The 17067-nt window shown below is 31.1% G+C and overlaps 1 protein-coding gene across 24 annotated transcripts in view; it reads right to left on the bottom strand.

Moving 5' to 3' along the window:
- The window catches only part of Rbp6 (RNA-binding protein 6), a 1186203-nt gene that overhangs the window by 539997 nt on the left and 629139 nt on the right, over positions 1-17067 (bottom strand). For 5 of the 24 annotated variants that reach the window (XM_088182894.1, XM_088182910.1, XM_088182915.1 and 2 more), the window contains exon 1: positions 12576-12842. The exons of 14 other annotated variants lie outside the window; for them this stretch is intronic. The gene's annotated coding sequence lies outside the window, so the exon portion shown is untranslated. Of the gene's footprint in view, positions 1-12575; positions 12843-13319; positions 13614-17067 lie in introns of those variants that run through there. 5 more of the 24 variants (XM_088182893.1, XM_088182918.1, XM_088182922.1 and 2 more) reach the window with 4 other exon arrangements.

Raw genomic sequence — 17067 nt, 5'->3', positions numbered from 1 at the left:
AAAAACAGTAAGAGTAACGTGACTGACAAAGACACTTCATTAAAATGGCGTGACAAAAAAAATAATTTATAATAAATTATTTTGTGGATATATAAATATTGTTATGCATATTATATATAAGATAATCCTGTAATATATCGGTTTTTAAATATGATATAAGTTTAAACAAATAGTTGTTCCTTGAGTACTTTTTTGTTAAATATTTATTAGTGCATATCCTAAATCCAATATTTAAAAATAAATTGGGCCCAACATTTCACGAATTAAAATTTTTAATATGAATTAATTTAAAAAAATTGACAAATATGGTCACTGAAAATATTTACGAAGTGTTCAGTTGCGAATGTAATTCATTAGAGACTCGTAAATGGCAAAAATGGTTTAAAAACTTTCGAACGGGAAATTTGGATACAATAAAAATCCTGAATGTGAGAGAATAGAATAGATGGACGACGATGTCCTGGCTGAAGACATGAAAGAAAATCCAACTCAAACTATCCATCAGCTGGCTGAGAAACCTAGCCAGTAGAATGTAGTGTGTTACTTCGGGGTTATTTCGGTCGAGTTCGGTGCTGCCCGCTCTAAAATCTCTCGGAAGTTGTTCGAGGTTACCGAGAATGGAAGGTAAAGTGGGGGTAATTCAGTCAACTTGGCCAGCTTCGAGCGCTTCCGAACATTGTCGGCAAAAGAACCGAAGTCAAAGAGACCGAAGTCGGAGCTGCTCTTTCGAACGCGAGCGGTGAGATACTGTTAGCGTGTTAAGTGTCGAGAGTGAGAGAGATAATGATATGGTGTTTCGCAAACTGAGATAGAACGAGTGACTCGATTTAATTTCAGTATGCGCGTAGGCGTCCTATGGTCAACACGTATGTTGAGCGCTGCATCGTGGTCACGTGGTCAAGTTATAATACCATATGCTTATCGGGGACTTCAACGACTCTTACTGACATCTTTAAATATTTTAGGACATCAAAAGGGATTAATTATATTTTTGATAGTTTATTTTTCTAACAGATATCGTTATTTTTTTTTTTATATAAAATTAAATAATTAAAAATATTTAGTAGTACTTGATTTTGTTAAAAAAAATCGTTTAGAATATACTTATTTATTTTCCTAGAACGGTTTATACAAATGTCACACCATAACGAATTCTTATTTAGAATCGATTCAGTTGAACTTCGGTTCGAACAACTTCCAGAGAGTGTAGTGCAGGCATTAGCATTTACTATTTTACAGTAGAGGCAAGCACCTTATGAATAAACTGCACACATCGTTATATTATCTACTCCAAAAATAGCATAAATTTTATAAGACATCTTAGATTACAATTTTTTTTATTGAATAAAAAAATAAAATATAAAACACATTTTATTTACATACACCAGCGCGCCAGCCTTGAGTTGTAAATACGTACTTAAACCCACTTTGCGTAAGTATCCCGTCGCGTACAAAAATGGACCCGAATAATGTTTTCTACGCTTTGTCCCGGATTTAATGGCGTCCATTGTATAGCCGAATATATCACGCCGGTGGCCGTGTGTGAAATTATCGCTTGTGTAATTTAATTTTAAACTTGAATTGTACAACGCAAGTGGTTATGGTGCTGCTGGAAAAATGGAAATTTTATTCGTGCCATAGAGACGCGTCCCGCCGTACATTATTACATTATAACCGCGTATAATGTCGGAATTAATCCGATTTCGGAAGCCAATAATCGTTTTACACTACTGCTATGTGTAGTACTTAATTACGAGAGATTACATTTAAAGTGGTACAATAACGTTAAATAATATTGGATTTATACTAAAGTTTATATGCGCTCTATTTTGTGTTTTAAATTAACATTTAGTGTATAAATTTAATATATTTATTTTTAAAGCTTTTAAATATAAATTATCACAAAGTGCCATAAAAAATAGGCAAGGGTCATTTAAATATCAAGGTTATAAATTATCATTAAAAACATAAGTAATAAGATAGTATTATAATAAAAAAGAGTTGATCTCGTTGATTAAGTTATTATTATTTAATTAATACGTGCACTGAAGGGATTTCAGGCTAATGTGTTTATACCTGAATTGCAGAGAAAATTATTAATAATAACTGTTGTTATTTTACATTTTTAATTTTTTTTAACAAATTTAATTTTTAACAAAAAAATTAGTTTGATAAAGAGGCATTTTCTTTTCTCAAAATTTTCAAGAAGAAACACAAACATGTTTAATACTTCAAACATTTTAACTTAATTACATATTGGCGGAGATTAAAATTTTCTACATTGCTAATATAAATCTGTATAAGTTTTTGAGCATATATCAATTTTAATTTTGCGCTTATATCTGATTACAATCATTGAGATTAAAATGTTATTAAAAATAAATTAACCAAAAGTGAACTAAAATCTATAAAGCCACATAATTTAATTATTTAATAAATATAATAAATAAAATTTAAATAATATATTGTCACAAAAACGTAAAGCAAAAACGTAAAGCAGTAAAAAAATTTAAATAATATATTGTCACAAAAACGTTCAGCATCGAAATTTTGAGAGCTCATCTTATCAAAATTGTACGACACAAATGCAGCGTCTATTATGCGAAATGTAAACGTTTTCTTACGACAAACACGCAAAAATATATACACATCTCATTCAAATTCAAATATCATCCGGAGTTAGCCGCATTAAATCGACGCTTTAAATATTCTCATCTCGCCAAAGGGCCAAGGAATGAAAAGGGAACGAGTCTGAGCGAAAATTGGTTTTTAACCAATCCCAGTAATAATACTTTTGCCCGCTCGTGCAGACGTAGCAATTTCTGCAGACTTTGTCCTTTTTTTAATACACTTTTTCAGAGCCTACTTACTACTACAAAAAAATGTATATTGTTAAATGACAGGTACCGGAGTAATCATTGTCACAAAGAGGCCTCCGCTTCCCGAGGGTGGTTGGTATTTATAACAAAGAAAGAGTATAACTTTCCTCCCCAATCAACGAACGCTCGCAATAGGGCAAAGAAATGTTCGAGAAGAGAGGAAAAAATACGTACGCTTCGAAAGAATTTTTTTTAACATCGAAAACGTCTTTCCGAATTGCATACAAATACGAACTCACACAAAGAGACGAAATAATCATTTTTTTCAAACATTTATATCGAAAATAAATAAACATAATTAATATTCTGATATAAATAATAAAAAATAATAAATCAATGTTTACTACTTACAAAAATAAAAAAGAACGGAGTTCAGTGACAATACAACAACTATCTAAAAATATTGTCTTATCTCGTTGATAATGAAACATACGTATATTCCAAATAAATCTTATATTTGCACTGTCGCTTGTTTATGAGCCTCTAGTTACTCTACTAGTCTAAATAAATACATATTCAACTGTAATAAGATATTAGCAAGAGGTCAAATATATTTCTAGGTAAGTCGGTTAGCCAAGGGCTCACCTTAATTAAGGGATATCAACAGATGGGCCGCGGCAGATAAAAGTTCAGGAATACAATTAAACCTTTAATTTGACACAATAATGGAATGTAATCATAATATTTTAATAGGCGGCGCCTTATCTCGCCCGCGGCGCCATATTGAACTGGGCCCTTATTTTGTCCACCTCACGCAAAATGACAAAAGGAAGGGTTGACATTATTCATCTCATTAATTACAAAGTAAAACAAAGATAAAAGATAGGATGGGGACCGGCCCCCGTAGGTGTGTTGCCAAAATTAGAAGTTAAATTACCTTTTATATTTTCTTTGCGCTGATGCTTGAAAAAAATTGTAAAGCAAAAGTGAGAATAATCGAACTTTCACTCCATTTAACAAGGTTTACCGGTTTTAAAAATATTTAAAGACAATAGCTTTTGTGACGTCGTAAATACAAAAATATATTTATTATTTGTACTATAATTCCCAAAGTTAATTTAGCACAAGTTATATAAAACATTATTATGTTGGTAAATACTTCAATATAAATGTAATAAAAACAACATTTAATTATATTAAGAAATTTCCAAACATTACTTTGTAATATTACGTTTTATTATATTTTCTTTGAATTATTAAATTAGGAGCTAAGATAATGAATGAAAAAAATCTATTGATTATTTGGGTTGAGCTATTCTTTTTTCAATTTAAGAAGACTATCACAGAGCAAACTCTCAACTTTATTTTGCTGTCAAATGATATACAAATGTAAGTGAAACAATGACCCTGATTGCAAATTGTATTTCTGTTGATTTCTAGCGGCTAACTTTTTTCTTTAACCTGCCTTTATATCTGAATAACGTTGGGTTTATCATGATATTAAATTATTTGAGAGTAATAAATTTGAGTTACAAAAATAATAAATAAAGCATCTAAAAACTTTTAATTCCATGTCAGATAAAAATGGTTAAGAACCATTTACATATGATTAGTTGTGAAAGCATGTGGTACAACTTAAAACAAATCGATGGCAAAAATTAAATTTAATTTCTCAGAAAATATTTTTGTACATTTTGGATATAAATGTTTTAATATGTATAGATAGAAAACCGGGTAATTTAAATTATAATTTTAGTAAAAATAATTTTTATTATAGTTTCAATAAAAATGTCAAAAGAAATATGTTGTGATTCAAGTTAAACATATTGTAAATATTTTCTGTAAGAAAAAAATCAGCATTGTGTTTCGATACTATTTTATAATATTTTAATATTCATATTTCAAGGAAAAATAACAGCTTTAAATAAGTTCATTTTTATTTTTAGAATATATTTATGAGCCTCTATATAATCTCATATCATAATACACACAATCGATACCAAGCATAACATCAATTCTGTATGTTGTTCTTAAGACTTTTGTGAACTGTTTAAGAATTTTGATCCCTTAACTACACTTACAGCGTCACGATTCGGCTCGAAGCATCGCTTCCTTACTGTTTCTATAAATTAGGCAAACAAAGATTTTCTCCAAGGTCTATCTGTGCGATCTCTTCGCATTTATTTTATATATAATCAACCACCCCCGAGTCCAACCCTATCCACTTTCGGGCCGAGGGAAAGCTTTTTCAATACGCCGCTGCCTACCCGAGGCCGAAAAACTATCCTCGGCTTACCGCATCCGCCCAACACCGCAGACCTTTCTAATTTCATCTACCCGTCGTGCTTGCGGCCTTTTTGTACTGGCCCGGAATCCTTTCGGATACCATTCCATAATCTTCGCTGTGTATCTGACCCCCCGCGCCACGTGACACGCCTACTGACAGCCGTCCTATTCAATTATTTACAGATCGATCATGTAACCGGAGAAAGGCTATATAAACGCAAATCAATTCCTTTCAATTGAATACCGGTAATAAAATAGAAGATAAATGTCATATATAGAAATAGAGTTTCCATGAGCAAAAAGTCAATCTACATGGTGTCGTGGCGAAGTGCCTTCTGTGTCTAATGTTAAAGCCATTCAATGATAATTTTAGTGATTAATTGCCTTTTTTGAAACTGTATTTTGTAACTAGATAAAACTGTTTCTAACATGTGTTATAATGTATTTATCAGACATTTTAAATTACTATCGGTAGACGGTAAGATTTTACAATAAACAAGAAACACATCGGAGCAAAAGAATATAAGTTAATTTTCTCTACCGCTAATTCAATCAAATCTAAATTTATCTATATGTCATTTCAACATTATTCAGATTTAAATTTAATGTATTTTTTATTAACTTGATGAAATCAAGCATTAAAAAAAAGTTCAATGACGAAGGAAACTTAAATGCTATTTAGGGTATAAAGCGTTTTGATGACGAAAATCAGTATAATTTGAAAAAGAAAATAACTGAAGTTGAACGTGTATTTAAGTAATGGTATAGGTGCTTAAAAATAAAATAAATATTTTTTCATAAAATCAAGAGATGTATGAATAAAAATAATACTATTTTTCTTTATTCTGATTACTGACACTATTTAACACCAGACCACATAAATTATTAAACTAAGCATATAACAAGTTAAAAAGTGCTATAAAACATACAGTGAAGTGAAGTCAGCTAACGTTCAACTTTATGTACTAATGAACGAACGGTTAAAACTCACCGAATAGTTTTCACCCTGCGTCACGAATATATAACTCGACTGGCGCGAAAATACAAAATAAAAAAAGTCTCACAACTTAATTGTCCGACCTTGTAGGGTATAATAACGCTGCCTTATACAAAACACTGACGCAGGTAGGCAACAGCTTCAACTGTGTAAATAGAAAGCTAAGCGAAATAAAATAGTGCCTTGTGTGTATGTGTGTTTATCCTTGGGATTAAAGCGAATGCGCACTGCAATACAAATTCTTAACTATGTGAAAACAATACAATAAATAAAGCGACATCCGCTTGCCATACGAGACACCGGAAAATAGCGTAAAGATGCGAAATTTCTTTCCCTTATACTGCGTATTTATATATGTATTTCTATGTGTGTGCTTGGGTTATTGTTCCACTGTTAGTGTTCATGTGTGTGTTTTGATATAATATGTAATGTGTATAAATATATTTCGGTGGTTTTGCTTTAACTTTTCGCTCTAGCGTGAACAATAAACAAGACAAATTAAACCGTATATTTTATTACACATGTATTTATTAAATGTTATTGTTTGTGTTTGAAAAAAATATAACAATAAAACTACCATTATAATATACGCTCATTAAAATAAAAATATTACGTTATACGAGAGGGAGAAGAAATAAAAATAAAAACGAAATCGACTTGTCATTTGTGAAAATTGCTTCCTTTTCATACTATTTATCCTGTAGCGAGTAAGGTGTGTCCCTCATTAAATTATCCAACTGGCCAAGATGGGGATCTTAAAAATATAAAAATGACAATAAAAAGGTAAGAATATAAAAGCTGCAGGGTAGGGAGTGGCGCGATGATTTAACGGCTAATGGATTTATTGTTATCCCAGTGCCACGTCGCCCGCCCCTTAATGCGGCCCTGTTCGCATCATTACTGAAACTCTGTTTCTTTGTTTCTGCCGAGGAGTTTTTTTAACCTAATTGTGGCAAAGGTTTTTTCGGTTTCTCTTTCTCTCTCTCTCTCTCTTTCATAAAACATTTCTTGGCGAGTTTGTGCGATTCGAACTCTATTAGGAAAGATTTTTTTAATATTATTTTATATTTCTTTGTGTATATTTCTCACTTTCTTATAAATAAGCATAGTGAGAATCATACATGGTAAAAAACTATTAACATAAATATTTGATATTCTGAAGTTATTAAAATATATATTTATGTATTTCAAATGAAAAGACGGTCGTTAACTGTTTAGTTAATATACATACATATATACAATATGTGATTATATAATTTGATAACCAATGTTTTAAAAAGATTTTAACATATCACATTCGCAATAATCCTTTATGTACTTTAAAAGACATTTTCTTGAAAAAATAAGAATTTTGCAAGATAAGAGAATTAACTGCATTGTTTTTATATATTGTGTGGTTAATAAAATTTACTTTTAAAATCATAAAATAAGATGTTAGTTTAATTGTAAATTAGCGTACGCTCAGGATAAGGATTCCGGTTTGTTATTGTGTGCGTGAACTGTGTGGCTCAAAACAATTTCGCTCAACATATTTATTTTTTTTATTTTAAAAGAAAATATATGTTTATTTAACATACATACATCTGTGCTAAGTTGGAAATTTCAACGGACAATTAAAAATATATTATATAATCGAAGAAACCAGACATTGATGTCATTAATTAAATATTTGCAAAATTCAAAATCTTTCACTACTCAAAAAAATAATGAAGTCTTTAGCAATTCTTCAAAAGCAAAAAGATATAAAATGGGGAAAGAAATTATTCGCAGATTGTTTAATGGCTCGACGACTCTATTAAATCATTAGAATTCATTGAAAAGATTAAAAAATTATTATTGGCGCAACGATAAGAATAATAACTTTTTAAGCCTTACAGAGAATAGTGTAAAAAAACCAACAACGTACGGATTAATGGAAAAATAAATAAAATATTTTAATCCACGGGTAAGAGAACGAATAACTTACAGTGTATATTTGAAGCCTTGATATCAATTAACCCAGATATGCCCAAGAAATGTGGTTCTCTTAAAATTGCATTTATAAATAAAAAACAGTGGCACGAGTTTAGTGACCTACCCCAGTGGACAGTGGGCATATCTGGGTTTTAAACCAATATCAACACAAAATTATTTAAAATAAATCACTAGAGAAGATCGAACTTCTGTGCCACACTGCACTTTAATGACGAATACCAGCGCTGACGAATCAGCGACTGTCCATAAAAGAGAAAGCGAGACAACGAAGTACACTCTACATCGCTTCTCCCTCTCATATACATGTACACGCACACGATAACAAACCGGCATCCTTATCCCGAGTGTACTCTACATTACTATCAATTAGGAATGTTTATATAATTTTCAACATTATTAACAGATTAAGATTATGTTAAAATAACTGTAGATTTTAAATAATTATACAACGCTACTCATTAGATATAATTTGTAAGAAAGCATCCAAAATATTTTGCATGATTCTAAAGAGTATGCTTTGTATTTATTTTAATTACTTTGTGTGTTTTTGATATACTAGATAAAAATATTTGCTTCTTGATAACTAATGTTTAAAATAAAATAAAATATCAAATTTTGAATTCTAAAGAAGTGCTTAGGTTCTATTTTACAATTAGTTTTTTTCTAAATTTTAGAACAAAAAAATCAGCGCTTCTTTGGTAATAATAAACGTTAAATATTCAACAGCTGTTGTTTAAACAGTTGCCAGTTCAGCAATAATAAAAAATCTATTAAAAATACAATATAATGAGTGAGTTTTAAATACAACATATTAAAACACTAATGATGTATTATATTAACATACATGTTTGAATTTTAATTTACTATAGAGAAAAATTATTGTTTTTTAATTGTATTTTTTATTTCATAAATAGTTAATGTATAATATATTAAAAAAAACTGTATATGATCAATTAAATTATAACAAAGCAAGCCAACTGTTATCAAAATATATGAATTTAAAAAAATGTTTTAAGTGCTTTTTATTCGTGTACAACATATTGAAACTAAAGGTTGGTAAATAGTTCTTGAAGCAGTAATATTTCACGAGACTTTAAAATGTTTTTATGAATTCACAATATTTTATGTTTATAGAACTATTTTTTAAGACGTTCGTTTTCATCAAAAATGTGACATACTCTTAAAACAATACATTAGTGAAGTTTAGATATTGTTTAATTTTTATAAACATTAAATTTAATTTCTATTAGGGTATTATTATTTTATTAGTTGTATAGATATTATTTTATTTAAAAAGATAGACATTTTTATTAATTTATAATGAGCTAACAATTAAATAGATAATATTTAGCTTTTGTGTCGACTAAACACTTCGTTTCAAACAAGTTTGCGTGAAGAAACTCAACGCAGACTGAATCTGTTTAATTTTTAATATGTTAAATACGCTCACCCTACTTTCCTTATTGCGAACCATTAGGTACAAAAGTACGACGGAAGCAGGTTATGCTTTTTAAATAAGCAGCTTAGGAGGAACTCTTTCGTTTTGGAACTCGGTAGTTTTTAAAATCCGATCATAAAAACCTCTTACAGCGCAATCCGCCGCGGGAGAGGGAGAAGGAAAAAAGTATTGCGCGCATGTATTGTGTATGTATATATACATATATACGAGTGTACAAAGGTGGAAAATAAAAAGAGTAAGCTCGAGGATTTAATTTAATTTCCAACTTTTAAAAACTTGGGTATATAAAAAAACAAGTGGAAATGAAAGCGCCTTGGCAAGCGACAGTGAAGGGCGAGGGAGCGAGGATTTCTCTCGGAGGCGACATCGGTGTAGGGTAGTCGCCGGAGCTTGCCAGAGATTCGAAGAATTTATTTCACGGAGGCTTGACAAACAATGAAGGTAAAAGAAATTGTTTTTGTATGTTAATTTGAAATGAAAGATTTTTTCCGAAGACGGAAAGTGTAGCAGATTATCAAACGACTTTGCGGGAGCGGCCCCGATAAAGTTACCCCCGCGGGGGCCGTGACACTTTGATTTATCGCCGAATATGCGAAATGTATTCAATAACGACGGAAATATTCAAATCGATCGAATCCTAAAAACCTCCCTTTTTGGCTCGTAACGTTCTCTACACCGCCGATAACTCCGAGCCCGATTCTTTTCCCTACCGGCCCCCGAAGCGAATTTAGCGGTTATACGCCATTTATTCCATTAAGTTCGAGTGTATGCATAAGGAGATTGTGTTAGATACGCTCGAGTATTACAATTTATTTATTTCTGATGTTATTATCCAAATTTTTGTTTTTAAATATTCATTTTAAGTTGCAAAAATGTACCAAATTAAATTAATCATACAAGAGAAGGCAAGGAGTTGGTATAAGTCTTAAGTAAAGCATACAATAAATAATATCAAAAAATTAAAATATTGTTCAACAAATTCCTGATATACAAAGAGATGTCAAGAAGCATAAAATATATACCAATTAAAAAAAATATATAATTAAAATCTTGAAAAGAGGACAAACACGGCAGCCGGTCAAAAGAGAGTGCGTCAAATGAGCGCGGTCATATAAGCGCTGCATTATAAACGCTGCGTCATAAGAGCGTTTACCAAAGTAGCGCTGTAACAAAATAGCGTGCGTCAAATGCGCAGAGAGACATATGAGCGCTTTAAAAAAGAGAGCGCGTCATAAGAGCGCCAAAATACTTGGAGAATATCAAGTAATGAATATTTTAGGAATTAGGAATATAAAATATAAGTAAATTGTGGGAAATTTACCAAGAATTAAAATTCACGAAATATAGGCGGTAAAATTAGTATTTTATGTGCCAGAGCATAATGACGATTTAAATGCTCAGTAAATGAAAACATTATTATTTATTAATCATTACGTACATACGAAAGTATGGCTCCCCATTTCCATACATACGATATACATCAGTGAGATTAAGATTACTATAAATAATACTGTAAGATTTACAATATTTGACAAAATATTTTATCTATAACTAGCTTTGAATATCGCCCCAATATTTTTAGATATTATAATTTGGAAGATAAAGATAGACATAAAATCTTGTGGTTTTTAAGAAAAATATTAAAAATAATCACTAAAATCGAATAACTAATTTTTTTGCAAAACAAGCACTACAACATTTTAAAACAATGCTCAATGAAAAGATCAAATCTCCTAAAAAGACTTACCAAACTCCAATTGACAATTATACATTAATTTCAATGGAAGAAAAAAATTGTAATTTCTTATTAGAAAACCCGATACCTTGGAAATATGAAAATACTGTTATTCCCTAATGATATTTGAAATTAAAACCATATTTGGACATACCAAAATATTTAGGAATTTATTAAAACAGTTTTTAAAAAAAGAATTGAATTTATCATAAAAAATGATTACATTAAAAGATAATTCTAAAACTTGAAACTTGTACAAGATTTAATATTGGTAGAAATAGTCTTAACATACTAAATGCTCTTGCTGCACTATCAATCCAGAAAGTGTATAAAATAAATGAAATTAAAAATTAAAATGAAAATTATAAAAAAAAAATTGTAGAATTTACAATTTTAAAAGGGGACCATATATAAACTTGTTTTAGAAACAATATTTTTATTAGCTTACAAATAATAATAATAAACTAATCTCCCTTAGTAAATTGATTAGTGTTTTTATAAATCGATATATTATTTTATAGTTTCGGGTAAATGGATCTCTTGGTGCAGAGGTATTATATTAGGTTAACAATATTTACTTGGCGCACCATACTAATTAATTGTCATAATATTTAAGATTAAAATAAGCATAATCCATCTTGTTTTAGGTGGTTAGATATCGTTCCTACTACTATCACAGTAATAACATTATTATATCGTCATTCTTAATTACATGAATAATTTGTAAAAATAAATCAATATATGTATTTATAAATAAATAAATAAAGACTAATATTATTATTTGAGTTGTCGATAGTTGTCAATCGCTGATTTGAATAGTGTGAGCGAAATAGCGAGCTCTGCTTGCATCTCGCTCTTTTTTTCCGTCATACTAAAATCGTTTTTATTTGATAACAGACACACAATAGTAAGAATTATGCACAATTAGAGCATATAATCCCATATGATAAAAATATAGATACCCTTCGAAAGAAAAAATTAGTTTAATTGACACCGTAAATTATCGGTGTCAATTATTGGTATTAACACCACGCGAAACGACCATATTCCGATTAAAAATTTTACAATAAACTTATTATTGGGTTATTTGCATAAGTTAAAAATTAAATAATACTTAAATTTGTTTACCGGAAGTTTTTTTGCCATTAATAAATTTAAATTGGCAAAATTAGCTCCAACACAAAGCCAATAAATGCATTTCAAGTTTTGTCGACGTAAATTGGAATACACTCGGATGTCGACTTACGAGCACAAAGGGTTAACTATTATATATTGGAAAGACACAGAAAATTAGAAAGACAATACCTTGTCTTTGGGCGTGACGGGTTTGCGGGCGCATCGGCGCGGCGTCACCAGCGACGACGCCAGCGCTACGCCACGCACGCCGCGCCGATGCAACTAAACACTAATTTCAATTATACACTGCTTAATTCTAACACATACACTAAATTACACTATCACATTATAATTAAAAACATCGAAAGGGATATTATTATAAAAAATATCAACGAAAACACTTATTCGACAAAAATGTAACGAGACTGTTAACGCGACCGACGTCGCATAGCTACTAATTTTTTTTTTAAATATTTCGAGATGCATAAACAAGTTCAAACGAGTTCAAGGTTATGCTTCATGTTATGTTCATATAAACCCTAAGGATTAAAATGTCGTGCATCTCAGATTACAAAAAAAATATTATTTATCGAAGGTTGATAATTTGTCTATTTTTAAAATATTTATCTCTAATTCGAATTATTTTAATGCAAGTTGTCTGTTTATTTTTAGAAAATCTATCTCTCATTCGATTTATTTTAATGAGAGAGTGACACGAAGGTCAGTCACCTTTGTAATAATGTTGACCTTCTAAAAGTATAACGTCGATGATTCCAAGTTTATTTTTACATATGAAAAATATTATTTAAATCTAATTTATATGTGCCAAAATTACTAACGTTTCAAATGATGTTCTTCCGTTGAAAATAGAGAAAAAAAAAATATTTTTATTACATTTCGATTATAAGACACAGAAAATTCCAAAGACATTACCTTGTCCTTCGGCGTGACGGGTCGTGCGGGGGGGCATCGGCGCGGCGTCTGTAAGGACGCCAGCGCCGATGCAATAAACACTATTATACACACTACACTAATTTCAATTATACACTGCTTAATTCTAACACATACACTGAATTACACTATTATTTTATAATTAAAAACATCGAAACGGATATTATTATAAAAAATATGAACGAGAACACTTATTCGAGATAAATGTAACAAAACAATTGATTCGACTGTTTACGACCGCGGTCGCATAACTACTGGTGTTTTTTTTTAAATATTTCTAGATGCATCCAGACAATTCAAGGTTATGCTTCATTAAAAATAACAAATGTCATTCACCTTTTTGTCTATTTTTAAAATATTTATCTCTAATTCGAATTATTTTAATGCAAGTTGTTTGTTTTTTTAATGCGAGAGTGACGCGAAGGTCACCTTGCTGTTGTTGTTGACCTATTTAAAGTATAATGTCGAAGATTTCAAGTTTATTTATATGAAAAATAGTTAAAACATTAATTTTGCTGAATTCAATTTAATCATATTGTATAATTATCAAAAAGGGAGTTACTTACGATTTTTTAAATACTAAAATTTAAATTTAAATTATGTTTACGATAATAAGACTTAAAGTAGTAATTGGTGAATCTTTATGATTCTTTTATTAGTCTGATATTTAGTTTTAATGTGTTATTACTAGAGACCTAAATTTTTCGCGATTACGATTTAACTATTTTTTTGTGAATTTCGTGTTCCTTCCATCAATTTCTTAAACCGAAGGACCCCAAAATCCAACCGCGATGCTGTGAAAATTGAATATTATATTTTATTTATCGCATATAATGAATATACCTGCCCTATACTTGTACGCATTTATTGCTAGTCGAGTCGACAATTATTTGTCAATTTAATGAAACATTACAGAACAAATCTAATGATAAATTCAAAACCAGCGTTTCATTTTAATTAAAATATATGTATATCGTACGTATGGGGATGGGGAGCCATACTTTCGTATGGCTCCCCATCGTATGGCTCCCCATTTCGTAAATAATAATGTTTTTATTGACTAATCATTTTAATAGTCATTACGCTCTGGCACATAAAATACTAATTTTACCGCCTATATCTGGTGAATTTTTATTTTTTGAAATTTCTCACAATTAACATATATTTTGTATACCTAATTACTAAAATATTCATTACTTGATTTTCTCAAAGTATTTTTGCGCTCTTATGACGTGCTCTCTTTTGTCAAACGCTCATATGGCTGTCTGCGCATTTGACGCACGCTATTTTGTTACAGCGCTACTTTGGTAAACGCTCTTATGACGCAGCGCTTATAATGCAGCGCTCTTTTGACGCACGCCCATTTTTCGGCGCTCATTTGTGACATTGCCGACAGACACATCTCAACAGGTGTACATTGTCCCATTGAACCAACTCACCGTATGCGCATTAGAATGTATCATGATCTCAATGCACAGTATATACGTTAACAGCATATTGCCAAAGAAGAGCTGGCAAGTGCTCCTGTCTTAGCAATTACACCAAGAACAGAAGACGCGACCGAGAACTATGACCGCTTTGCAGGACCCATGTTTAGAGCTGCTCAATCAACTGTATTTCTAAGCAGGTTTTAAGTGCTTAATTACATAAACACTACTGTGAGTTGATAATGAAACGTATCCGAGTGCTATTTTCAAGTATTGTTTGAATATCGCATTTAACATAACTTTAAAAAAAGCACAGCTATTTGACGGATAGTATCATTCATGTACTTGCAGTTGATTGCATTGTGGTCTGGCTATTATTTTTATTATTATGAATATGTTATTTATTTTAGTCGTGAAGCTGTTAATATATATATTAAAAAAATGAAATGATAAGAATAATCTAAAATAATGAATTCATGATTAGCATAAGTACAAAATATATCGATAAATATATACATCCTGAAATTTCATGGTTTTGCTTACAATAATTGAGAAATACTAGTCGAATAAAATACAGTATCTTAAGAAATTAACAAGAAAATCTTATTTGAGAAAATTGGATACAAACTTTTGTACTGCAGATAAATGTATTGATACCATAAAACTTTAAATTACTTCACCAAGAACTTTATGTACTGCGAAATTAGTGACACCGGTATTATTATTCCTGGTTAAGTATTTTTTTACAACGTCATGGAGTACGAATTATTTCGATTTAATTTAATTAGATTGTTCCCCTCGCTTCGTTTTCACTTGTGTATAAATATATGTACATTTTCTGGTTGTTGTCCAATGCAAACAGAGCAAGTATACGAACAATATGAAGCAAAAGAAGAAGACGAAGTGGGCTAGTCGTAAAGAAAACAATAAAATTTAGATACCCTATTAAGTGATCTGGAATATTTTTCTCCTGCGAGCAATGAAAACTTTAATGACTGCTGAAAGGATTCTGCGATAAAAACTCTCCTTCCACCCCCCACCCTTATTCAATATAACCCCCTCCCCTTCTCCACGGCATTATGGTTGTTAGGAGCGCGCGAAATAATTGAAATTTAAATAAAAGACCCGAATTAAAATAATAAAACGCGGGCACAAAGTTGGCATAAATCGAAATCGTTTCGGTCGGGCGGGGTGAAACAAAAGGTGAAATATTAAATTTGGACTAAATTATATTAATATTGAAAAATTCACCCCCGCTCGCTCATCCCCTCGTGAATATTTAACAATACTCTTGACTTTGCCTTTTGTTTGATTCTGATTTTTTAACACCCCCTGTGTTCGCAAAAAAATGAAATCTTTTCAAACTTAAGCTCCGTTATTATAATTTTTTTTTTACTTTAATAAATAATAAATCATATTTAAAATTAATTATTTCGCAGTATTCAATATTTTTTGTAGTACCTGTACTTAATAAAAATATACGAAAACGTCACATGTTGAAAGATTTTTTTTTTTGATAAATTTTATACTGTTGGATATCATTGTGCAAAATAAGTTGAATCCATATAAAATATTAGATGACAGTGAAAATAAAAATGTCAATAAACAATATTCTAAGATCATATTTTGTAAACGATTATTTTTAGGTATAGCTTTAAAAACATCATTCGATGTGAACATTCGTTTCAAATTCATAATACTTGCACATAAAAGAAGAAAAAATCACCTAATAAAACCAAAACCGATCTTCGTCGATATTCACCCGTAGGAAGCTTATTACACGTAGCGCGACTGGCAAAGCAGAGAAGAGAAGAGAGAGTCTGGGGGCACTTAAGACCGCGGATAAGGCACATGCCGGGATAGGCCATAATATTGTCGCACAATCACTCGTCGTCGCCGAGCCAATATCGCCGTGGGGTGTGAATGGGTTTACTTGCATTATAGGAAGTTGAGCTCTCTCTCTCTCGGCAGTCCCCGGTTGTGCCTGCCTATCAAATCAGCCGCTCGAGTGTATGAACGCTCTTTATAACTCGTTCGAAAGTGTAAATTGGTTTAAAATGACTCGAATTGAATCGGCGGCGGCGGGCCCGGGAGAGTGTACCGCTTTTTTCCCCACGGCCCGAGGAGAGGGACCCTCGATTTTTATTGTGGGACCCCTCGTTGTGTATTCGGCGCACGGCTTCACTGCCGGTCCGCCTCTGCTACGCTGCATTTCGTTGCGAAATCAAAATTGGGAGACTAACGCGATTTCGGACGTCCGTCAAACCATCAGTGTTTGAAATGGTTTAGTTTCAATCAAAAAG

Source organism: Plectrocnemia conspersa, unplaced genomic scaffold (assembly GCF_051122295.1).
Source record: "Plectrocnemia conspersa isolate PC_06_02 unplaced genomic scaffold, ASM5112229v1 ptg000003l, whole genome shotgun sequence".
Lineage (NCBI taxonomy): Eukaryota > Metazoa > Arthropoda > Insecta > Trichoptera > Polycentropodidae > Plectrocnemia > Plectrocnemia conspersa.
Note: the sequence above shows the minus strand (reverse complement) of the source record. Positions and strands in the feature narration are given on the sequence as shown.